The 26,391-nt window shown below is 41.3% G+C and overlaps 1 protein-coding gene across 7 annotated transcripts in view; it reads left to right on the plus strand.

Annotated features, from left to right (window-relative positions):
- CEP70 (centrosomal protein 70) overlaps positions 1 to 26,391 on the plus strand; it is a 128,938-nt gene that overhangs the window by 1,210 nt on the left and 101,337 nt on the right. For 6 of the 7 annotated variants that reach the window (XM_044252267.1, XM_044252269.1, XM_044252272.1 and 3 more), the window contains exon 2: positions 12,019 to 12,121. The gene's annotated coding sequence lies outside the window, so the exon portion shown is untranslated. Of the gene's footprint in view, positions 1 to 10,056; positions 10,129 to 12,018; positions 12,122 to 26,391 lie in introns of those variants that run through there. The other variant, XM_044252268.1, reaches the window with a different exon arrangement.

The following is a 26,391-nucleotide window of genomic DNA, read 5'->3' on the forward strand; positions in this document are numbered from 1 at the left end:
CAGTGTCTTGAGCAGAGAGTTTTCAATAAATAATTGTTGAAAGAGTGAGGTAGTGGGGGAAGGGTAAAAGGCCCCAGAGTGGAAATTTCCAGTGATGGGATAAGGCTAGCTGAATGATATTTCTAATTACTTTTTTCTAGTCCTTATTTCTTCTAAGAAACATGCTGAGTTGTTTCTTAGTTGGGCTAGCATCAGGAAACCCTGGTTGGGGAGCAGCTCAGTGATACGTTTAATGAAGGATCATATTTTCTTGTAAAACTTCAGACGTCTGGATATCCTTTATAAGACCAGTAAGATGTCATTTATTGGATGCTTGCTATGTCCTTATATATTGTTGCCTGTATTTTTCACAACAGCCTAGTACTTACATTACAGAGGCCCAAAGCCCTTCAGAAGTTACAGGGCCAGCATGTAGAGCCAGACCTGTCATGTTAACAAGGCCTGTGATGACAAAATGGTTAAATGTGCTTGAAGAAGTATCTGGGCCCTTCCTTAGAGGCCTGGGAAGCTCCTTTGCCCACAGAGCACTGAGGTGCACTCATGTTTGCACCAAGAATAGTCAGTGCAATCTGATTCCTCAGGTGGCTTGTTTTGTGTCACTGTTTTCTCTTTGGTGTAATTCCTGGGATACCTGAATTGAGGAACATACCATTTTGGGCTACATTTTCTACCTAGTCATTCCCAGGGACCAGGACACTGATGGTAGCATTAGTCACTTGTTACTAGACAGAACTGTTACGGAAAGAAAGTCTGAAGAAAATACTGTGAAAGGTAGTGAACTTGAGTATAAAATGTGTTCAGTCAAGCAGATCCTGCTTTTGACTTGACACCCCCCCACCCCGCCCACCTCAGGGTTATCTCTGTGCCCAATATGGAACTCAAACTCACAACCACAAGATCAGGAGTCACATGCTTTCCTCTTGGAGCCAGCCAGGTGACCCATGCTTTTGACTTTATTCTCATTCGCAGATTATTTCCTTGTTTCCCAGGGTACCTAGATGGTGTTCTTAACCTCTTAAACTGCCTCTCACTAGTTTGCCCTTTGACATCAGTGACTGATTGATTGATGGACAGCTTTTTAAAAGATTTTATTTTTAAGTAATCTCTACACCCAACGTGGGGCTTGAACTTAGAACCCTGAGATCAAGAGTCACATCCTCTACTGACTGAACCAGCCAGACCATCAGTGGCATAGTTTAAGAGAGTAAAAAAATGTTTTCATTCACCATTCTCCGTGCTTTCATTCTGCCTCCTTTTGAAAAAGGAATTGTTAATGCATTGACTGGTTTTCTGAACTTACTTTTTTTTTTTTTTTTAAAGATTTTATTTATTTATTTGACAGAGAGAGATCACAAGTAGGCAGAGAGGCAGGCAGAGAGAGAGAGAGGAGGAAGCAGGCTCCCTGCTGAGCAGAGAGCCCGATGCGGGACTCGATCCCAGGACCCTGAGATCATGACCCGAGCCGAAGGCAGCAGCTTAACCCACTGAGCCACCCAGGCACCCTCTGAACTTACTTTTTAAAGAACGTGAATGGAGATCAAAATAAAAGGGAAAAGTTACATAGTCTGATAACAACAAGACTTAAAATTCTCCACATGCCCTTCCAGTATTGGTTCAGCCTGATGACTGGCGATACATTTAAAGGAAGAAGAATCGGGGCTTTAGAAACAAGCCCTGGGCTCAGAATTCTGGCCTCAGATGATTGTGTGTCAGAGCCAAAGCCAGTACCCACAGTCTCCTGCTGCTGGCTGGGCTGCTGCTGCTTAGACATCTTCCCCTCAGCCTGAGGACGCTATGGTTCTACCTTCACAAACACAGCAAGTGGGGAAGCAGTGAAACAAGGTGATTTTGCAGAACATCAAACAAGAGAAACTTGACAATTTTAGGAGAATGTAGGCTTTGGTTTAAGTCATGTGGAGTGTGGGGACTGTAGATACACCCTTAATTAGAGCCAAGAGCCGAAGGAAGGCAGTACAGACTCACGTTCCAGTTGGTTAAGACTTTGTAAAAATTTGTATTGTGTTTATTTAGAGAAATTTTAAAAACATAGAAAAGTATAGAAATTAATACCCATATTCCTGCTACCTAGAATCAACTGACCATCATTAAATATTGGCTCATTGAAAAATTTCAATGGAAGAAAACATTGCAGATAAAACACTATTGGATTTGCAAGTCCAGCACTATTATTTGCTTGTCTTCCCCCAAGGCCAGTATGAACATGAATTTGATGTTTTTTTCTGAGTCTATTTTCTATAGTTATATAGAAATTATATACTTGAATAGCTCATACCTGTTAGAATGGCTGTTATCAAAAATAAATAACAAGTGTTGGCAAGGATATGGAGAAAAGGCAACACTTGTGCACTGTTGGTAGGAATGTAATTTGGTGCTGCTACTATGGAAAACAGTGTGGAGGTTCCTCAAAAATAGTAAAAATAAGAGTGCCCTGGTGGTTCAGTCCATTAAGTGTCCTACTCTTGATCTTGGCTCAGGTTATGATCTAGGGTTGTGAGATAGAGCCTGCCACAGGCTCCTCGCTCTGCATGGAGCCTGCTTGAGACTCTTTATCTCCCTCTGCCCTACCCTGCCCCTCTAGAAAAAAATTAAAAATGAAACTACCATATCCATCAATTTTACTTTTAGATATTTCTTTCTCTCTCTCTGTCTCTCTCTCTCTCTCACACACACAGACGTGAATACTATTATTAAGCCATAAAAAAGAAGGAAATTCTGCTGTTTGTGACAACATGGATGGAGCTTAAGGACACTATTCTAAGTGAAATAAGTAAAAAATAACAATTAATGTATATGTCTCATGTGGGTGGGATCTAAAAACAAAACCAAAAGATTGGTGATCATTAGAGATTGGTGATCATTAGAGGTTGAGGGGGGAGAAATGGGTGGAGGGGATATTAATTAAAAAAATAATAATAATGAAGAAAGGTGTTTTGCACTATCCCACTGTATTTAGCTTGCCTCTACTATCTTACCTTTTGCTATTTGTCCCACCTTTGGTCTGCCTTTTGTTCTCCTTTCTTTCGTTCTTAAAAGTAGCCTGAATTTTTGTTTTCATATTCCACTTTTTCCATCCCCTGGTTTGGAATTCATTGACTCTATTCCTGTTCTTAGAGAGGCTACCCTTAAAATTTTACATTGCACACTTAAGAGAGCCTAACCACCCTGCTTCTCCTTTTAGACAATACAGGTATCTTGGAATACTCTAACTCCAATGCCTGCCCCTTTTACCGTGTAATCAAGTTTCATTCGAGTCTGTCCTTTTTCCAGCCCACACATTTGCCTTTGTGATTGTTATACTGAATTATACAATGTTTGTTTATATTTATCTGCATGTTTATTATTTTTTCTCAACAACCCTTGCATCTCATACTTGTCTTCTTTGATCACTTCTTTCTAAAGTACATACTTAGAACTTCTTTTAATGTAGGTCTTTGGTGATTTTTAAAAAAGATTTATTTATTTTAGAGACTGATAGAGAGCATGAGTCGGGGAAGTGGCAGAGGGAGAGAGAGAATCCTCAAGCAGACTCCCTGCTGAGAGCAAAGCCCCAGTTAGGGCTTGATCCCATGACCCTGAGATCATTACCTGAGCCAAAATCGAGAATCGGCTGCTTAACTGACTGAGCCATCCACGTGCCCCGGTCTACTGGTGCTTTTTAAAAAAAACTTTATTTTGAAATAATTGTATCTGGGAGCTAGGGGGAGTCACTGAATTTCAGTCACCTGGAATCACTTTTACATGCTTCCAGGGTCCTATCCAATGCAAGAATCTTGGACTCAGTTCCCCTAACTTGCTCCTAGCTCTGCCAGCCCTCCTAATTGTGCTGAGTAGGCATTTACAAATGGTTAACACTCCTCTCTAAATTTGTGCCCCCTATAGCTTTGGGTGCAGCTCAAAAATTTTTTTCATCTCCTTTGAGAATTCACTTCCTGAAAAACTGACAGTGAAATAAAAATTATGGGTTTCTTTAGCAAAAAAAGAAATTATGAGTAAAGGTTCTTGGGCATAATAAAATCTTGCTTCTATTTATTTTTTTAACTTATTTGACAGACAGAGATCACAAGTAGGCAGAGAGGCAGGCAGAGAGGGAGGGGAAAGCAGGCTCCCCACTGAGCAGAGAACCTGATGCAGGACTCGATCCCAGGACCCTGAGATCATGACCTGAGCCAAAGGCAGAGGCCCAACCCACTGAGCCACCCAGGTGCCCCTAGAGGCTTGCTTTAAAAAAATTATTTGAGCTGTGTCCGGCTGGCTCAGTCAGTGGAGCATGCAACTCTTGATCTCAGGGTTGTGAGTTCGAGGTGCATGTTGGGTGTAGAGATTACTTAAAAATGAAGTCTTAAATAAACAAATATTTGAATGCTGCCATGAAAGGCAACTGGAAATCTATGTGAGAGTAAGACAGGATTGTTGTAGGGAGCTCATTCTTTGGAATTCATATCATTATCATCATTACATTTATTCAGTATTTATTGACCATCTGTTCTATGGCAAGTCCTGTGGAGAGAATATTACAATGAACAGCACTGATGTTTTTCCCCACTTATGAAGTTTACATTCTAGTGGAGGAGGCACAAAAAATGAGCAAGCAGACTGATTAGTTGCTTACAAAATGGCTCCCAAGCATCCCCACTTCCTGGTATCAACATCCTTGTGTAGTCCTCTATTATATTTTACCATAGTTGGTCTGTGTGATTAATATCATATAGCAGAAGTGATGAGATGTCACTACCCGGAGGAGGTTCTAAAAAAGACTTCTGCTTATGTCTTAGGCCCTCACACCTTTTCTTGTATCACTTCCTCTGTGGGAAGCTATCATGTTGTGGGTGCTACTCAGGCAGCCTGTAGAGAGGCCTGCTTGCTAAGGAACAAACTGAGCTCTGCCAATAACCACTTGAGTGAGTTTGGAAGTGAATTCATCAGTCCCAGCTGAACCCTGAAATGACTGACTGTGGCTAAACAGGTTGACTGCAACCTCATGAAGGGTTCTGTCCAGACCATCCAGCTAAGCCAGTCCTGTATTCCTGATCCACAGACATGTCAAGATGTTAAATGTTCTAATTTTAGGAATAATTTGTTATGTATCAGTAGATGACTAATACACAGATGAAATAACTGCAAATTGGAATAAATGCCTATACCAATCTTATGGTAGAGCAGTTGCTCATCAAGAGAAGTGATATGGTCAGATGGTTAATGAAGTAGGCTTTGGAGCCCGAGTGCTGGTTTCAGATCCTGGCTCTGCCACATACTGGCTGTGTGATCTTAGCAAGTCTTTTTTTTTTTTTTAAAGATTTTAAATTAATTAACTTACTAATTAATTAATATTAAAGATTTTACTTATTTATTTGACAGACAGAGATCACAAGTAGGCAGAGAGGCAGGCAGAGAGAGAGAGAGAGGAGGAAGCAGGCCCCCTGCTGAGCAGAGAGCCCAATGTAGGGCTCGATCCCAGGACCCTGAGATCATGATCTGAGCTGAAGGCAGAAGCTTTAACCCACTGAGTCACCCAGGCGCCCCTTAGTTTATTTTTGAAAAAGAGAGCAAGCACAGGAAAGGGAGAAGCAGAATCCCTGCTGAGGAGAGCTGATGCAAAACTCTATCCCAGGAACTTGAGATCATGACCTGAACTGAAGGCAGACGCTTAACTGACTGAGCCACCCAGGCACACATTTTTTTTTTAAACTTCTGTTTTCTAATTTGATCGTTCGTAGAATGAAGATAATAACAGTACTTACGTTAAGGTTGTTCTGAAGAGTCAAGAAGTTAGAAAAAAGTGTGTAGCCCAGAGATTGACACATTTTAAAGGTCCAATTAATATAGCTGTTGTTAATCTGTATTGATTCTTGAACATTTGTTATTAATCTATTTTTAAAGATTTATTTATTTATTTATTTATTTGAGAGAGAGCATGAGTTGAGGGGAGGAGAGGAGACTCCCCACTGAGCAGGGAGACCAAGACATGGGGCTTAATCCCAGAATCCTGGGACCATGACCTGAGCTGAAGGCAGCGGCTTAACCAGCTGAGCCACCAAGACGCCCTATGTTATCAATCTATTTGTTTGAGCTATTTGCCTGTGCTTGTTTATACTGGAAAATGGCTACTGAAGGTGAATGCCTCTGTCTAAATCTGACCCAAAATTAGCAGGGTCACTCCACACTGTATTGCACACCTATGTGCCAGGGATAATGCTCGTCCTGGAAAAAGTAAGATATGATCCATATCCCCAGAGTTCAGATTCTCAGATGGGAGGCAGACACAAGGGTTATTAATGTAATTAAGGATTAATTAAGGATTCTAAGTCTAAAAGACTTGTGAGTTGAAGAGTCTTCAAGAATTTATCACCAAATGCCATTTGAGTTTGGTACACTCCTCGTTATGGGGAAAAACTTGATAGGTCTATGCCTAGGAGAAAATTTGAGAATTAGTTTAGAAGTTTAGAAATGAAAAGATCTGTTTTAATTGCTAGCAAAGGCTGTAATTTATACTGGGAAGACAAAGCACAGAGGAAATCAGTAAACTGAAATGAAGACAGGCTTTGGATCTCAGCTTAAATGTCACTACCTAAGAGAGCCTCCTCCACGTGCTCCTGTTCTCTTCCTTCTCTTCATAGCACTTATCATAATTAATGCTTATTTGTGTCTTTTTTCACAACCACTGTGAGGGCAGGAATCTCATCTGGTTTACTCACCACTGTGAGTATACTGTGTTTATACACAGTATTTAGTTTGATCCCTGGAACTTAGGTAACAGGTACTTAATATATTTTTGTAAATGAATGTTAAATGAGTGTTTAGAACCATTGGCACCCTGGTGAGTCATTGAAGACCCATAGAAAACTCTGGGTTCCTGACTGGCTCAGTCCCTGGAGCATGTGACTCTGAATCTTGGGGTTGTGAGTTTGAGCCCCACACTGGGTATGGAGATTAATTAAAAATAAAATCTTAAAAAAAGAAAGGAAAAGAAAACTCAAGACCCATGCAGCAGTATGCTGAGTCAAAGACTGAATTTGTGTGCAGTCTTTTACTTCTCTAGCAAAGAGAGGGGCTGGAAAGGCCCTGATGGTCCATGAGAATGGAATTCCTTTGGAGGACTGTAGAGTGCTGTAGAACTTCCTCCCCTCCACTTGATACACACAAAATCCAGGAGTGATGAGGTAGAGGCTCTCTTCTTAGGAAATAGAAGATAATCAGCCTTCCTGTGCTTTGAACACTGTAAAGAATACTGGTGATCCTACATCTAACATCCATGGTCCTCTTGGCCCTTAGCTTTACTCAAGTAGCCATACCTCTCCCTTGCAACTTATGTGATTCAAGGAGTACCCACCCCATTGCCAATTCCAATTATGGTAACCTCTTTTCCCTTCTGGAACTCAAGGTTAAGTCTCCTTTACATTTGCTAGTCAGTTACTGATTGGGAGACAGAGTATGTGCCTATGTGACCTAATTGGTCAGAAAAACCCAACAACAACAACAAAAAAAACCAAACAACCCACAAAAAAAAACAAAAACACAAGGAAAGATTGTAGATGAAAAAGAAAGTATGTGGTCCTGACTGCTTCTGGTAGACCTCTGGAAAATCACTTGAGTATGAATTTGAAACCTACCATGTTTGTAGGAGAGCAGAGAGACTAATAGATGAGGTCCTTGATAACTTGTTGAGCCATTGAATTCACCAACCTAAAAGTGTTTTGCCTGTGGACTTCTGGTTGTGTGAGATAATAAATTTACTTATTGCTTAAGAAGACAGTTTGAATCAGGTTTTCTATTTGCAACCAAAATGGTTCCAACTGACACGTGATATTTGACCTTCTGGCTCAATTAGTGCAGCTATAGTCAGAAGAGTGGGCAAGTCACCCTATTGTCTTGGAAAAGGCAAACAGTTGGACTCTGTGTTTCTAGGGTTGAACATCTGAATGGTTCAGTTGGTTAAGCTTCTACCCTCAGCTCAGGTCATGATCCCAGGGTCCTGGCATTGAGCCCTGCATCAGGATCCTTGTTGGGGGAGTCTGCTTCTCCCTCTCCCTCTGCTTGCTGCTCTACCTACTTGTGATCCCCCTCTCTCTCTATCAAATAAATTTTAAAAAAAACCTTAAATAAAAAAAGAAAATGAAAATCTGTTTAAATATAAACTACTGCTAGTGTGAATAGCTAGGTAAGGAAAGGGATTGGGGGCAGCGTTGAGAACATCTTTGCATGGCGCAGACACAGAGATCAAACTCACAGTGGCCCCAGCTGCCTGGGAAGAAAGCCAAATATGGGCCTGAAAGTATTTACCCTAAAAGCTGTGACCCTGAGATTTCTTGTGAGACCCCGAATGATTGATGCCCTCTGTTGGAGATCATCAGCCCTTATGGGACCTGCACCACCACAGATCTGGAAAATACGGGCCGTCCAACAGCGACACCGTGTGGCTGTAAGATGCAAGAACAATAGTGGGCCAATGAGACTTCTCTTCAGGTGTGTGGAAGTTGTATTTTCTGCTAGGAATTTTTTGATCACTTAACCCCTTATGAGTTTTTGAAAATGGTGGGCAGGGACCCTATTTGTAGTTTCTGACTTTATTAATCTGAGAAATAAAATATTGAGGTGACTTTGTGAGGGGGAAAAAGCAATGATCATATTTGTACATGGTGGAGATTTTTTCCAGTTTTTATCTGTATTGTCAAGATGCATTAAAATTAGGCTTGAAGTCATCCCAACAAGAAATATTCCCATTTTATTACTTCCTTTGAACACTTGTCTATGGTTTCCCATTACCCCTTGGATAAAGTCCCAGGTCTTTAGCACACCTCCTAAAGCCTTCCCATTCTGCCTTACCAGGGATGCAACATATTACTCAGTTTCGTCAGGGAGCCCTCAGTAGGTTCCATTATATTTGTAAAGGCTTTTGGAGTTAGGTTTTAGGGGAAGGCAGATATGAGTCATACCAAAGGGGCCCAGGTTTAATGACAAAAAATAATAAGGTTTACTGATTACTTGTGATTTAGGCATTATAATAATGTGCTTTGAAACTATTTAATTTGCTCAAGAAGTTCTCTATAATTATCTTTTCTCCCCGTATTGCTGGGGAACTCCTACCATTCAAAATCATTCAAGTATTCCTCTAAATTTGCAGTTCTTGAGCTTGGAGGCACATTAGAATCAACTGGGGAGGGGAGGATGGGGAAGAGACGTTATTGACAAACTATTAACACCTGAGGCCCACCCTGGAGATTCTGATTTAAGTAGTCTGGGGATTGAGTACCAAATTTTCACAGCTCCTGGGGTGATTTTAATATGCAGTCAGGGTTGAGACTCACAGGTTTAGGAAGACTAAAGTGACCCATTTAGGTAATTCTTCTCTTTTCCTTCTGTACCCTGTGCAAACTTCTTTGATTATGCCTATCACGCTGTATCTTAATTTCAGAGTGTATATTCAGTCCCTAACTAGACTGAGCATTTCCAGTCAGCCACCTCTGCATTCCTGGAGCCTCATGTAGGGCCGGACACTTCGTGGAGATTTGAAAATGCTGAACGGAAGGGTAAAATGTCATTAATGAATACATACTGGAGTCCTCCAAATGCTAGGTGCTGCCGCGCTCAGCAAGGTCTGGAACTTAGAAAACAGGCTGACTAGCCCTGTACAAGGGCTCACAGTCACAGCTTGAATGTGTGTGGAGGGCAGAACGCGTTGGTTACGTTGCCGGGGCCTCATTTCCACCAACGGCCTCAATTATTTATTTCTGTGGTCCGGGCAAATGAGTTTCTAGGTGTCTGCTAACAGCGCCTGCAAAACCACCGCTTGACAGTGCGACGGCAGTGCGCAGGCGCAGACCGTAAGCTCGGCGCACTCTCCTCTGAGTGACTGTAAGTCCCGGCCCCAAGAGCGAGGGCAACTCGACGCAGGGCAGACCTAGATAGTTCCGCCCCGCCCCCCCATTTCCCCGGGCGGTGGGAAGAAACAGGGCCCGCGCTCTGAGGCGGAGCGGAGGCGGGGCTTTTTGCCGCGCTCCAGCTCGATTGGCCGGCCTCCCGCGGCGCGGTAACGGTCGCGGGGGCGGAGCCAGAGGGGGCTGAGTTGGGCCGGGCCGGGCGTGCTGCTGGGGAAGGCCGCGGCGGAGGAAGGTGAGTGGCGTCGGTGTTCTTCCTTCCCCGCGCATCCCGGGGACCGGCCTGGGCCGGTCTGGGAGGATGGTCACACCGACTCTTGTCGGGCGCCCAGGGAGCGCGCCAGTTACAATCCTAGTGTAAGGGTGGCGGTCCCTGACTAACCCGGCTAGAGTCGTGACTGCCTGGCCTTTGGCACCTCGGGTTGCTCACTGCAGGCCACAGCGCCTCCGTTTCTTCATTCGCAGCACACAGCTGGTAATTCTTGCGCTGAGGGCTGGTTGAGAAGGTTGAAGAGGCGGTCGTGTGAGGCTTAGAATGACAGCCGGCGGAGACCGCACTGCGACCGAGCCCTAGGCGAGTCCTCCGTGTGCAAGAGCCGACCAGAGCGGACCCGCTTCGCTTTTCAGGGTTAGGGTGTCTGAGAAGTTTGCTGTCTAGAGGAGACTCGGAGCGAAAGGGTGGGTACCCGGGGGAGTAGGCGAGTTGCCCTTACAACTACTCATGAGGCTCATTTCAGGCTCGGAGGACAGCTGGCTTTCGGCGGAGTCTGAGTCTGTGAGGTGGGAATGTCAGAAGGCTGGGATCCGGCCCCTAGAGACCGCACAGGAAGGGTTTCTGCTACCATTTATCTTCTAATCATAATAATATTAAGCATTGTGCAGGCATCACCTGCGTTGGTTCCAGTCCTCTGCAGGAGTTTGTTTTTACTTTCTTTATTGCCAGGTGGACTCCTGCCTGCCCCGCCACACCTTGAACAGGTGGCTAACTGGGGTTTGGCCCGCAGCTTCTCCCTCAAACGGGGAGAGGCGGGTCTGGCCCTTTGTGTACCCTCTCCTGGGGCCCAGTTACTGGGTGGAGATGACATCCAATCCCAACTCCCATTTCCTTATTTTCAGTAGATTCACTAATAAGAAAATTGAGCAGCATGCTCCTGTGTTTTGGGAGTAGAGCTTTTGTATTTAATTGACAGAGACTTTGAAAGCATTGCGTGTTCCATTTATTGCAGTAATGTAAGATATATGCTTTTGAGATAGCTAATGACAAATTTTGATGAGTCTCCATGGAGAAAGAATCACCACATGCCATGGTTTGTTATCTCCAGCTTTTCCCCAAGTGTTGAAAAATACACATTTTATTGGATCCACCTTAACTGGGCTTCAGACCTGGGAAGGGGAAGTTACCAGAGGACTCTTGGAAACCTGGACAGTGCCAGAAAATACAACATGCTTTACTTCTCTGCATTTGACTTTTTATGTTATGTGCAAACAACTTGTCTCCTGCAACCCCTATTCCCACAATCTTACTTTAGGTGTGTTGTGGCACTGATTAAAGGTATAGCGTCTTCTTTGGCCTTGGAAAACATTTGGTCTTTACCTGTGACTCAGTTCCAGATCTGTGTCCTGTCACAGCTTATAGTGGGGGGAAAGGCTGGTGCATACTATCAGCACATTAATTTCACAACATGGACTTCTGGAAAGGAATTAAAAATTACTTAAGATCTTTTTAAAAAAATTATTTATTTAGTCACAGGTGGAATTGGGAAGTTAGTTTTTATTCCTGCCTTTGCCGTTTGTGTTTAGTGGTATTTGTGTGAGAGTGTTTTATTTTAGTACCCTTGCAAATGAGAATAATCTGCCTTTGTGGTCAGAATTATCTGTTCTTACAGATAATAGTTTATGATAGATTTGGACCCCCAGCTAAATGTTTCAAAAAGCAGGGAGAGGAATGAAGAGAAGGAAGAAAACACAAGATGATGAGTGTTGAGTCCATCAGTGGTTACTTCAGCTGTTCCCCTTCAGTTCAGTGGTTACCAGTGCCATAGATGCCTGCTCTGGGAATAACACAAGACCATTTTCACTAGAAGTTGAACACTTTAAGATTTTTGGTTTATCTTTTGAAATCTAGATGAAGATCCAGTTTCAGACGTGAGACTCACTGGGTGATCATTTCATTGAGATCAACTTGAATGACTAAGTGAAAAGTGCAAGAGGAATGTGCTATGACTGAGGTATGTCTAATGTGACTGATAACTCTTTCTGGATGTTGGGAGGCCTAGTTGAATTTATTTGTTGAATACTGTGATAGATACATTGTATATATTTCCTTCTGATCTCTTGATAATTGAATTAGGTAGATATTTTAAACTCAGCTGAGGAAACTGGAGCCCAGAGAGGTTAAGTAACTACACTAATTCACATAGCTGGTGGTCACCAACTCTGATCACCAGCTCTGTCAGCTATGAGTCAGGCACTGTTTTATTTTCTTTCTATATTAACTCCTAATTTCCATAACACCCCTATTAGCTACGTATTTTTTACTCTCCTCATTTTATGATAGTGAGATCAAGGCATAGAGTCATTAGTAATTTCCCGGATGTGTGGCAGAATCCACAATTCAAATCCAGGCAGCCTGGCTACAGAGCTATACCAGCTTTCTTTTGGTTAGTGTTTTTGGTATTAATAAATTATTAAAATAAGATGATACCCCTCAGATCAGGGTGTAGAATCGTGCTCACCATGCCAGAGCCCCTCCATTGCTCAGTGCCAGTCTCAGTTACTTCTGTACTCCCATTAGTAGCCATTCTTCAGATTTCTATAGTAATTACTTCCTTATGTTTAAGAGTTTTTTCCATAAATGTATATTTCTAGACACTATAGTGTAGGCTTACCAGTTAAAAATTACTTAAGAACTTTTAAAAAAAATTATTTTAGAGAGAACAAGCAGGGAGAGGGGCAGAGAGGGAGGGAAAGGGAAAGAATCTTGAGCAGACTCCCCACTGAGTGTGGAGCCTCATACAGGGCTCCATCTCATGACCCTGAGATTATGACCTGAGCTAAAACCAAGAGTCAGACACTAAACCCACTGGGCTACACAGTTGCCCCTTAAAAACTCTTTAAAATATCTGTAGGTTTGCAGGGTGCCTGGGTGACACAGTTAGTTGAGCATCTGGCTCTTGGTTTCGACTCAGGTCGTGATCTCAGGATCACGAAATTGAGGCCCGCGTTTGGCTCCATACTCAGCCTGGATTCTACTTGAGGCTCTGATAAATAAATAAATATATTTTTTAAAATCAGTAGGTTTTCTCTCTGTTCCTTCTTTTCCCTTATAATTTATCAGATCCAGAATCTGGGTTTGACCTATATATACTGTAGACTGGATTTTGCTGATTATAAATTCATATACAATTCAGTATGTTCTGCCCTGGATAATTCCTGCACACTTATAGCTGGATCCAGGACTGGATCAGACTCAGATTCAAGTCCTTTGGCAATTCTCTAAGCAGTGTTTGGCAAGTCCATTGGAGGTGCCTGTGCCTCTCTTTGTGATCTCAGCAACTCTTGAAACTTCATACCTATATCTATTCATTTAAGGTCGCAAAACAGTGGTATTTTCTATCCTGGTTTTTTTTTTTTCTTATTAATTGGCATACTAGTCCCTTATATATCATCTGGATACACAGCTATATGATTCCTTTAGGAAAGGCAGCATAAATGCTTGATTCTTTCCATTTATTTACCAATTTTCAAGATAATGAATTAGTTCCTTATTTTTTGATAAAGATTCTTTTTAAAAGAATCTTTAAAGATTTTTTAAAAAAAAATCTAATGTCAATATAAGGTCTTGAACTTAAACATATTTAGTTCATTGCAGTCATTATCATTATTGAAGCTTATGTTATCTCATCTTTGCCCTGGGGGGGAGATTTAAGCCTATTCTTTTGATAATGACCCTTACTAGTCTGTTGCTGGTTATCTGATAGCTTGAATGTTCTGTCCCAAATCTGACAATCTGACATCATCCCTTAAAACTGTTTTTGTTTTTTCTTTTTTTTTTTAAAGATTTTATTTATTTATTTGACAGAGAGAGATCACAAGTAGGCAGAGAGGCAGGCAGAGAGAGAGAGGAGGAAGCAGGCTCCCTGCCGAGCAGAGAGCCCGATGTGGGATTCGATCCCAGGACCCTGAGATCATGACCTGAGCCGAAGGCAGCGGCTTAACCCACTGAGCCACCCAGGCGCCCCTTGTTTTTGTTTTTTCAAGAGGGAAATTGCATTTCAAGGTTATATGCTAGGGATCCATAGTTATTGTTTGAGGTCTTTCTGTAGGCAGAGCTAGAATTCCTACATCTGTCTATTTATATAGAGGCACATACATTAAAGATTAAGTATCTTAAGAGTTCATATAAGTACTTCTAATACAAACTGAGATTATAGAGCTTTCATTGAATTTCTCTATTATATCTATAACCCTATTTTTCTTTTCTTTTTTTAAAATTTGTTATTGTTTGGCAGAGAGAACAAGCAGGGGGAGTGGAAGAGGGAAAAGCAGGCTCCCCCTGAGGGGCTGGATCCCAGGGCTTGGGATCATGACCTGAGCCGAAGGCAGATGCTTAATGGATTGAACCATTCAGGAGCCCCTATGTATCATTTTGGTTACCCAGTGCTCCTTTATTAGGTTCCTTAGGAAGGAATAGTCCCTGAGTTCTTGTATGTGGATAAAAGTTTGTCTTCTTTATACTTGAAAGGCAGTTTTGCTGATATAAAATCTTTGGTTCACACTTCTTTTCCTTGAATTTCTTAAATATATTAAAGTCTTTCTTCTGGTATAAAGTATTGGTATGAAAGCCAGATGATAATCTAATTTTTCCCCCTTATAAGTATTGTTCTTTTTTTCTAGATAACCAAAGATTTTTTTTTCTTTGAAGTCTAGTAATTTTATTAGGATGGGTCAGTGTTCTCGAGTATGTGATACGTTCTTTCTGATGAAGTTCTCGAACCTAGGTGAGGTTCCGTGGGGTGAGGTTCGGAGCCGACGGCTAAAGAAAGAATTCTTAAGACGTCTCTGGTGCAAAAAGGTGGTTCATTAGAGCATGGGGACAGGACCGGTGGGCAGGCAGAGATGCGGCTGCCCCGAGCCTGTGAGGAGTGTCTGGTTATATACACAGGAGTTGGGTAGGTGAGGACAAAGGGCTGTTCAGAAGAGCTATTGGGGCAAAGAAGACTGTCAGGATATTGAAGGCCTGGTTACTATCAAGCCAAGGCCACTTTCCCTCTAATGAGGCACTAACATAAAGACAATTGGGAGTCTCCTGGTGGAATGTTACATTCCTGCTATCAAACGTCCTTGTTAGTGAGATTTAGGTTTTAAAAGAAATTTAACTTTATTTACTTTTCCTTCTACCTCCGTCTCCTTCAGTTTTTTATGGAGGGGAGGGTGACGTTAGGGCTTGAAGAACTGAGTTATGTGTCTTTGGAAATTGGGCTATTGATAAGGTAACTTCTTTGTTGTAAATCTCAAGGACATTTGTAAACCAAGAGAGACTCCTGCCTTGCAGTACTGTGATCTCTGCAAGATAACCCTTTGCTCTTCTTTTAGGGCAGTCAGGGATGCCTGTGGAATGCCACACATATTACCAAGGGGAATGGGTGGAGAGGGGGTGCAAGGCGCCAGCCCCTGCTCCGTTCTCAGCCAGTCTCCTACTCCCTCATCATTTCCATATGTAATTTCAAATGTACATATTTTTTCATTTCAGGAAAGTTTTATTTTTTTTAACAGCTTTATTGAGATATATGTGATAAAAAATAAGCTGCACATATTTAAAGTATACTATTTGATAAGGTTTTTTTTTATAAGGTTTTGACATACATAGGCACCTGTGAAACTATCACATAATCAAGATTGTGCATATATCCATCACCCCAAAAATCCCTTGTTCCCCTTTGTGGTCCATCTTCGCAGCCTCTCATTCCCCTAGCCACCACTGATCTACTTAGATTAGGTTAATTTTTGTTTTCTAAAATTTTATTTTATTTATTTTATTTTTAAAAGATTTTATTTATTTATTTGAGATAGAGCGAGAGGGAGAGAGAGGGAGAGAGCACAAGCAGGGAGAAGCAGCCTCTCCACTGAGTAGGGAGCCCAATGTGGGACTCAATCCCAGGACTCCAGGATTATGGCCTGAGTTGAAGGCAGACACTTAACCAACTGAGCCACCCGGTCGCCTGTTTTCTAGAATTTTATATAAATGGAGTTATACAGTATATAAATTTTCAGCTTCTTTTACTCAACAGTAAGTGTTTTCTGGTTTATATGTATTGTTGCATATATCAATAGTTTATTCCTTCTTTTTGAAGGTTTATTCCTTTTTATTGCTGAGAGATATTTCATTGTGTACATATACTAGTTTGTGTATCCATTCAGCTTTGATGGACATTTGAGTTGTTTCCAGTTCCTGGCTATTAAAAATAAATCTCTAGAGAACTTTCATGTACAATTCTTTGTGTGGTTGCCTGTATGCTTTCATTTCTTTTGGGTAAATACCTAGGAATGGAATGGCTGGATCTTAGGTATATAGTTAACCTTTTAAAAAATTGCCAAAGTGTTTTTCAAAGTGATTGTCCTATTTTACATGACCATCAGCAGTGTATCCGAGTTCCTGTTCCTTCATGTTAAGAGTCTGGTTTTTTGGTTTGTCTTTTTTTTCCCTTTGCCCTATATTGTTTCTTAAATTTTACATGAGTGAAGTCATATGGTATTTGTGTTTCTCTGATATTTCACTTAGCGTTATACCCACTAGGTTCATTCATGTTGTTTTATAGCTGAATAATATTTCATTGGATATATATATTGCATCTTCTTTTTCCATTCATCTGTCAGTGAACACTTGGGCTGCTTCCGTGGTTTGGCTCTTGCAAATAATACTGCTATAAGCATAGGGGTGCATGTATTCTTTTGAATTAGTGTTCCCATATTTTTTGGGTAAATACCCAGTAGCATGATTACTGGATCATAGGGTAGTTCTGTTTTTAATTTTTTTAAGAACTTCCATACCATCTCACATGGTGGCCGTACCAGTTTGCATTCCCACCAGCAGAGCACAAGAGTTCCTTTTTCTCTACATCCTAGCCAATACTTGTTTGAATTTTTGATTTTAGCCATTCTGAGAGGTATGAGATAATATCTCATTGTGGTTTTGGTTTGCATTTCCCTGATGATGAGTGATATGGAGCTTGTTTTCATGTGCCTGTTGGCCATCTGTATGTCATCTTTGGAGAAATGTCTGTTTATTGTCCTCTGCCCGTTTTTTAAAAAAATTTTATTTATTTTGTTGTCAGAGAGAGAGCACAAGCAGGCAGAGTGGCAGGCAAAGGCAGAGAGAGAAGCAGGCTCCCTGCTGGACAAGGAGTCCGACGTGGGACTCGATCCCAGGACCCCGGGACCATGACCCGAGCTGACAGCAGTGGCCCAGCCAACTGAGCCACCCAGACATCCCTCCTCTGCCCATTTTTAATTGGATTGTTTTTTCAGTATTGGCTTGTATAAGTTCATATTTTATTTATTTTTATTTTTTATTTTTTTTTTAAAGATTTTATTTATTTATTTGACAGAGAGAAATCACAAGTAGATGGAGAGGCAGGCAGAGAGAGAGAGGAAAGCAGGCTCCCTGCTGAGCAGAGAGCCCGATGCGGGACTCGATCCCAGGACCCTGAGATCATGATCTGAGTTGAAGGCAGTGGCTTAACCCACTGAGCCACCCAGGCGCCCCCATATTTTATTTTTAAGATTTTATTTATTTGATAGACAGAGATCACAAGTAGGCAGAGAGAGAGGGAGGCAGGCTCCCCGCTGAGCAGGGAGCCCGATGCGGGGCTTGATCCCAGGACCCTGGGATCATGACCTGAGCCAAAGGCAGAGGCCTAACCCACTGAGCCACCCAGGTGCCCCAAGTACATATGTTTTGAATACTAATCCTTTATCAGATATGTCATTTGCAAATATCTTCTCCTATTCTGTAGGTTGCCTTTTAGTTTGGATGGTGGTTTCCTTTGCTGTGCAGAAGCTTTTTATTTTGAGGGAGTCCCTTGCCTCAGGGGACCGATCTAGAAAGATATTGCTACCATCAGTGTCAGAGAAATGACTGCCTGTACTCTCCACCTGCTCTTCCATGAGCAGGTGAAATGTCTTTCTATTTCTTTGTGTTATTTTAATTTCTTTCATTAGCATTTTATTTTCAAAGTACAGGTCTTTCACCTCATGGTTGTTTATTTCTAGGTATTTTAATATTTTTGGTGCAATTATAAATGGGATTGTTTCTTTTTAAAGATTTATTTATTTGAGAGATAGAGTGTGTGAGTGAGAGAGAGCATATGATGTGGGGAGGGGCAGAGCAAGAGGGAGAGAGAGAGAATCCCAAGCAGACTCCCAGCCGAGCAGAGCTGGATGCAGGGCTCCATCTCATGATCCTGAGATCATGACTTGAGGTGAAATCAAGAGTTGGATCCTTAACCAACTGAGCCACCCAGGCACCCTGAGATTATTTCCTTAATTTCTTTTTCTGCTGCTTCATTATTAGTGTGTAGAAGTACAACAGATTTCTCTACAGTGATTTTGTATCCTGCAGCTACTGAATTAATTTATCAGTTCTAGTAGTTTTTTGGTTGAGTCTTTAGGGTTTTCTATAGATAGTATCATGTCACCTACAGATGGCCAAAGTTTTACTTCTTCCTTACCTTTTTGGGTACTTTTAGTTTCTTTTTGTTGTCTGATTGCTGTGACTGGGACTTCCTGTACTGGACTGAAGAAAAGTGGTGAGGGTGAACATCCTTGTCTTCTTCCTGACCTTAGAGGAAAACCTCCCAGTTTTCCCCATTGAGTATGATGTTAGCTATGGATTTTTCATATACAGCCTTTATTATTTGAGGTATTTTTCCTCTAAACCTACTTTATTGGGATGCCTGGGTGACTCGGTTGGTTGGACGACTGCTTTTGGCTCAGGTCATAATCCCGGAGTCCTGGGATCGAGTTCCTCATCGGGCTCCCACCTCCACGGGGAGTCTGCTTCTCCCTCTGACCTTCTCCTTGCTCATGCTCTCTCTCACTGCCTCTCTTTCAAATGAATAAATAAAATCTTAAAAAAAAACCCTACTTTATTGAGGGTTTTTATCATGAATGGATGTTGTACTTTGTCAAATGCTTTAAACTCATCCATTGAGATGATCATATGGTTGATGTGATGTGTCACATTGACTGATTTGTGAATATTAAACTACCCTTCTATCACAATATTTATGAATATTCAACTACTCTTTCATCCCAGGAATAAATCCCACTTGATTTTGGTGAATGATTCTTTAAAATTTATTGTTAGATTCGGTTTACCGATATTGTTGAGGATTTTTGCATATATGTTCACTAGCGATATTGGCCTGTAGCTCTCTTTTTTTGCAGTGTATTTATTTGGTTTTGGTATCAGGGTAATGCTGGCCTCATAGAATGAATTTGGAAGCTTACTTTTCTATTCTATTCTTTGGAAAAGTTTGAGAAGAATAGGTATTAACTCTTCTTTAAATGTTTGGTAAATTCCTCAATGAAACTGTCTGGTTCTGCACTTGAGTTTGTTGGGAGTTTTTTTGTTTGTTCATTGGGAGTGTTTTTTTCTAGCTCTTTAAATGTAAGGTTAGGTTGTTTGAGATTTTTCTCGTTTCTTGAGATAGGCCTGTATTGCTATGAAGTCTCTTAGAAGAGATGCTTTTGCCTCATCCCAAATATTTCAGACCATTGTGTTTTCATTTTTCATTTGTTTCCATGTAATTTTTATTTCTTTGATTTCTTGGTTGACCCATTCACTCTCCATATATTTTTGCTCTTTCCAGATTTTTTCTTGTAGTTGATTTGTAGTTTTATAGTGTTGTGGTCAGAGAAGATGGATAATATGACTTTGAACTTCTTGAATTTGTTGAGACTTGTTTTGTGGCTTAATATGTGATTCTGCATCATGTTCCATGTGCACTTGAAAAGAATGTATAGTCTGCTGTTTGTGGGTGGGATGTTCTTAATATATCTGTTAGTTAGATCCATCTATTTCAGTGTGTCATTCAAATGCAGTGTTTCATTGTTGATTTTCAGTTTGGATGATCTGTCCATTGTTGTAAGTGGAGGTGTTTAAGTCCACTATTATTGTATTACTATCAGTTACTTCCTTTATGTTTGTTATTAACTGTCTTATATATTTGGGTGCTCCCATGTTAGATGCATAAATATTTATAATTGTTATGTCCTCTTATTGCATTGTCTCCTTTATTATTATATCGTCCTTTTTCTCTTGTTACAGTTGTTTTAAAGTCTGTTTTGCCCAGGGGCACCTGGATGGCTCAGTCAGTTAAGTGTCTGCTTTCAGCTCAGGTTGTGATCCCAGAGTCGCCAGATCTGGCCCTGTATTGGGCTCCCTGCTCCGCTGTGAGTCTCCCTCTGCTCCTCACCCCGCTCATGCTCTCTCTCTCAAATAAATAAAAAAAAACTTTTAAAAAATGTGTTAAAATCTATTTTGTCCAGTAGAAGTATTGCTACTCAGCCTTCTTTTGACATTCATTTGAATGATAAATGTTTCCCCATGCCCTCACTTTCAGTCTGCAGGTATCTTTACATCTGAAATGAGCATACAGATAGGTCTTATTTTTTTCTTTTTCAAAAAATCTATTCTGTCACTGTATGTGTTTTGATTTGAGCATTTAGTCCATTTGCATTCAAAATATTTATTGATATATATTAATTGCCAGTTTGTTACTTGTTTTATGGTTGTTTTTGTAGTTTTTCTCTGACCTTCTCTTGTTCTCTTTCACAGTTTGTTGACTTTCTTCAGTGATATAGTTGGCTTTCTTTCTCGTTATCCTTTGCATATTTATTACTGGTTTCTGATTTGTGGTTACTGTTAGATTTGTATATAACATCTTCTATGTCTACTGATCTATGGTTAGGTTTGCAGTCACTTAACTTTGAAGCCATTTTTAGGTATATGGTGTTATATTTTACATCCTTCTATTTTATGACTCCCTTGAGTGATTTTTACAGAAATACTTATTTTTACTGCTTTTGTATTTTTTACTCTTCATTTTCTCACTTATGGTCCTTTCTACTCAGAGTCCCACTTAATATTTCTTGTAGGGCTTGTTTAATGGTCATGAATTCATTTAGTTTTTTTGTTTGAGGAAGTCTTTATTTCTTCTTTTGTGAATGATAGCCTTGCTGGATTTTCTTGGCTGTAGATTTTTCCCTTCTAGCCCTTGGAATATATCATGCCACTCTCTTCTGGCCTGCATAGCTTCTGCTGAAAAACTTGCTGATAGCCTTATACTTATATGTAAGTGTCTTCTTTTCTTTTGTTGCTTTAAAATTTTTTTTCCATATTACTACTACTTGCCATTTTAATTACTATGTGTCTTGATGTGGATCTCCTTGGATTGAATTTTTTTGGAAATCTGTGCCTTCTGAATCTAGATATCTGTTTCTTCCTCAGATTAGGGAAGATTTCAGCTATTATTTTTTCAAATAAATTTCTGCCCCCTTTTCTCTTTCTTCTTTTGGGGTCCCTATAATGCAAATGTTATTATGCTTGATGGGAGTCGCTGAGTTCCCTGAGTGTATTCTCAGTTTCCATATTTTGTTTCCTCTGTTAGTTCAGCTTGGTTACTTTCCATTATTCTATCTTCCAGGTCATTAATTTGTTCCTCTGCTTTCTCTATCCTGCTATTTATTCCATGTAATATATTTCTAATTTGATTTATTGTGTTCTTCATCTGTGGTTGGTTGTTTTTTTATCTTTTTGTTAAGATCCTCACTAGTGTCCTCCACTGTTTTCTCAAGTCCAGTGAATATCTTCATTACTTTAAATTCTCTATCAGGCATATTGCTTATATCCATTTCACGTAGGTCTTTTGTTGGTGTTTGGTCCTGTTCGTTTACTTGGGACATATTTTCTGTCCTCTCATTTTGCCTAACTTTGTGTCTGTTTTTGTGTTTAGTGTCAGTTATGTCTCTTGCTTTTGATGGTAATAGTTTTTTGAAGACAAGGCTCCGTGGTTCCCTGCAGTACAGTGTCCCCTGTTTCTTAGGACATGGTGCTTCAGGAAGTATCTCCTATGTGTGTTGCTTATGGCCTGCTGTTGAGTCCTGGTTGCTTTTTCCTTGAGTCCAGTTGTCTGCGGAGGTTCTCTTTGCTTTTTGTGGGAAGTGTTTGGTCCCCTGCCGAGTGGAGTGTGTTTTAACAAGTGTGTTGTAGTCAGTTTGTGAAATGAGTCCTGCTGCTGCTGCTGCAGCTGAGGTCCTGTAGGTCCTACAAAACCTGTGGATTAGGAGATGTGGTGTTGGTGAGGTTTGGGTTGGTGTTCTCAGGAGGAGGCCTGTAAGACTGGTACAAAGGCAAGCATGATGGGGAAGGTTGGAGCCACTGAAATGTGGTATGGGGAGATGGGGCTGGCATAAACAAGTGTGGTATGGGGAGATGGGGTTGGTGTAAACAAGTGTGCAATGGGGAGGTGGGGCTGGTGTATGCAAGTGAGTATTGGCACCTGTGATGTTCTTGTTGAAAAATTAGCTGATAGCTTTATGGGGTTTCCCTTGTAACGTTTCTTGTTGGTGTTTTTAAGAGTCTTTCTTTATCATTACTTTTTGCTATTTGCCCTGTTACGTGTTTGATGGTGGAACTTCTTGGGTTAACTTCATTAGGGCCTTTCTGTCCTTCCCAGATCAGGATGTCTGTTTCCTGCCCCAAACTGGGGAGGTTTTCAGCTATTATTTCTTCAAGTAAGTTTTCTGTCCCCTTCTCTCTCCTCCTTCTGGGATCTCTATTATGTGAATGTTATGCTTGATTATGTTGCAGAGTTCCCTTCCTCTGTTCTCCTATTTTATTATTCTTTGTTGTTGTTGTGCAGTTTGGTTGCTTTGCATTAATCTGTCTTCCAGATTGCTAATCTCTTCTTCTGTGTCTTTTAATCTGCTACTGATTTACCTCTAATATATTTTTCATTTCTATCTTTTTTTTTTAAGATTTTTATTTTTATTTATTTGACAGAGAGAGACACAGCGAGAGAGGGAGTTCTTGAGCTCTTACTGGTTATTTTATTTACATATATATTTTTAATAAAATGTTTATGTATATATTTTATATTTAGTGTCTCTGTTGACATTCTCACTGAGTTCATTCACTCTTTTCTCAAGTCTAGTAATTAACTTCATGACTATCACTTTTGAAATCTTTATTAGGCATATTGCTTATCTCTCTTTTATTTATCTTTTTTACTGTGATTTTGTCTTGTTCTTTCATTTGGGTCATATTTCTCTGTTTCCTCATTTTGTCTCTCTCTATTTGTTTCTTTTTTTTTTTTTAAGATTTTTATTTATTTATTCAACAGACAGAGATCACAAGTAGGCAGAAAGGCAGGCAGAGAGAGGGGAGAAGCAGGCTCCTCACTGTGCAGAGAGCCTGACGCAGGGCTCGATCCCAGGACCCTGAGATCATGACCTGAGCCGAAGGCTGAGGCTTAACCCACTAAGCCACCCAGGCGCCCCTCTCTATATGTTTCTAAGTGTTAGGTAGGTCAGCTACATCTCCTGGTTTGAAAGGGAGTTGAGGGAAATTGGAGGGGGAGATGAACCGTGAGAGACTATGGACTCTGAAAAATAATCTGAGGGTTTTGAAGGGGCAGGGGGTGGGAAGTTGGGTGAGCCCGGTGGTGGGTATTATGGAGGGCACATATTGCATGGAGCACTGGGTGTGGTGCATAAACAATGAATTCTGGTACACTGAAAAGAAATTAAAAAAATAAAAAATTAAAAAAAATGTAAACCTAAAAAAAAATAGTAGTGGCCTTGTGTAGAAGAGATTCTGTGATGCCGTATAGTGCAGTCTGCCCTGGTCACCAGAACCAGGCACTCCAGCTATGTCCCCTTTGTAGGCTTAGCACACCCTTCTGTTGTGACTGAGCTGCTATTGCGGGTGTGCTGGTGGGAGGGGCTTGCTTCCAGCTTGACTGGCTAAAGTGACTTGATTTGCCTAATGTGGGTGTACTGGGCACAGTTTGCTCCCTGCAATGTTGAGAGGCCCACATGCTACCTATGTGTTCACTGGTAGGTAGGGTTGGCACTTAGCCTAGCTAGCTATCTACAGTTAGTATCTGCCATACCTGCAGGCATAGTGAAGGGCAGGACTTATACTCTGTACAGCCAGCTTAGAGGCTCAGGTAGGAACCATGGGCACACTGGTGTGCATGCTGGGGCAGGAGTTACTTTGGAGTGTACACTGTTGGCAGAGTTGCCTTCCAGGTGTGACAGGGCAGGAACTGTTTTGGAGGGATGGCTGCCAAGGTGGGCAGGTTGGGTGGGGTGGTCTGCATGAGAATGTGGGGGTGTGGCACTCAGTGGTAGTCAGGCGGATGGAGAGTGTTAGAACTGGCTCCCAGAAGCATCTTGCTATCTAGGCTGCAGGAGGCAAGGAAAAATGGCACCTGCCATCACTTTTGTTGCCAGAGAAATTTTTGACCCCTCTAGTACATATTCTCAGATTAGTCAATAAATCTCTTTCATGAATACCTCCAGGTGCTTTTCAAGCTGCTGCTTCTGTGCTATGTCTCTGAGTTACTTGGTATGTTGGCTCTTTAAGGGTAGGGATTCGGTTTTCTTTTTTGTCTTTTTTTAAAAAATTAATTAATTATTTATTTGACAGACAGAGATCACAAGTAGGCAGAGAGACAGGTGGGCGGGGTGGGGTGGATGAGAAGCAGGCTCCCTGCTGAGCAGAGAGCCCCATTCGGGGCTAGGTCCTAGGATCCCGGGATCATGACCTGAGCTGAAGGCAGAGGCTTTAACCCGCTGAGTCACCCAGGCACCCGGGATTCGGTTTTCTGTCACCCTCTAGCTCTCCTGGAGTTAAGCCTGTTGATTTTTAAAGTTCCTGGAGTTAATCCCTAGTGGTCTTCAAAGTCAGTTTTTTTTTTTTTTAAGATTTTATTTATTTGACAGAGAGAGAGCTCACAAGTAGGCAGAGAGGCAGGCAGAGAGAGAGGAGGAAGCAGGCTCCCTGCTGAGCAGAGAGCCCGATGCGGGGCTCGATCCCAGGACCCTGGGATCATGACCTGAGCCGAAGGCAGAGGCTTTAACCCACTGAGCCACCCAGGCGCCCCAGTTTTTTGTTTTTTTAAGATTTATTTATTTGAGGAAGAGAGAGAGAGCGTGAGCAGGATTCTGAGGGAGAGGGACAAACAGACTTCATGCTAAGCACAGAACCAGATGCAGGGCTCAATCCCAGGACTCTGGGATCATGACCTGAGCTGAAGGCAGACACTTAACCGACTGAGTCACCTCCGTGCCCCTCAAAGCCCGATGTTAAGCTGATTTGTCTTCCTAGTGTTCCCAGTTCTAGGGGTTTACCTGGTGTGGGGTCTGATCCTCTTGCTTTTCATGCTTTGATGTCCCTCCTGTTTGTGGTTAGTTTACCAGGGGGTTGGTTCCCAACTGCATCTCTGCCCATTCTACCCTTTTCTGTGTGGCTTTCTCTCTATAATTAGCTGTGGAAGATCTGTTCTGTCAGTCTTCAGATCATTTTCAGAGTTAATTGCATAGCTGTAGTTGTTGCCTCAGTGTGTCTGTGGGACAAGGTGAACTCAGGATCCTCCTACTCTACCATTTTCCCTTACACTTCCAGGCATGGGTCTGCAGTCTCACTCTTTATTGGTTCATTTAAAACATAAGAGAGGGAATTTAAAGTGTGAAAGGGAGGAAAAAAAACAAGTGGCTCAAATGTCCAGTTATCAAAATAAACCAAGGTCACTAAAACAATAGTGCCTCAGTTGTGGGAAGTGGCCTAGCTCTTTAGTCTTGTGGTTGGCCCTATGTTTATTGGAGAGAGCCGTCTTTGAAATGGATCCCTTCACAGTCAAAGCTTAAGTCAGGCACTTGCATTACAAAAAAGAAAAATAACTGCTAGAACTTAAACTATAACCATGTTAACCATTGTTTAAATGTACATTTAGTTCAGTGATATTACATATATTCATAATGTGCTACCCTCACCCCCATCCATCTACTGAACTTTTTTTTTTTTTTTAAGGTTTATTTATTTATTTTAAGCAGTCTCTACACCTAATGGTGGGGCTTATACTTACAATCCCAAGATCAGGAGTACCATGCTTTTCCAACTGCGCCAGCCAGGCACCCAGAACTCTTTTCATCTTGTGAAACTGAAACTCTATACCCATTAGACATTAAGTCTCCCATCCCTCAAAGCCCTGCCTGGTAACTGCCATTCTACTTTCAGTTGCTATGATTTTGATTGCTCTACATCATGTAAATGGAATCATATAGAATTAGTCTTTTTGTGACTAATGTCCTCATAGTTCACTCATGCTGCAATATATGTCAAAATTTCCTTCCTATTTAAAGCTGAATAATATTCCATTGTAAGGATTTATCGTATTTTGCTTATCCATTCATCTGTTGATTAATGGTT

This window comes from Neovison vison, chromosome 6 (genome assembly GCF_020171115.1).
Source record: "Neovison vison isolate M4711 chromosome 6, ASM_NN_V1, whole genome shotgun sequence".
Classification (NCBI taxonomy): Eukaryota; Metazoa; Chordata; class Mammalia; order Carnivora; family Mustelidae; genus Neogale; species Neogale vison.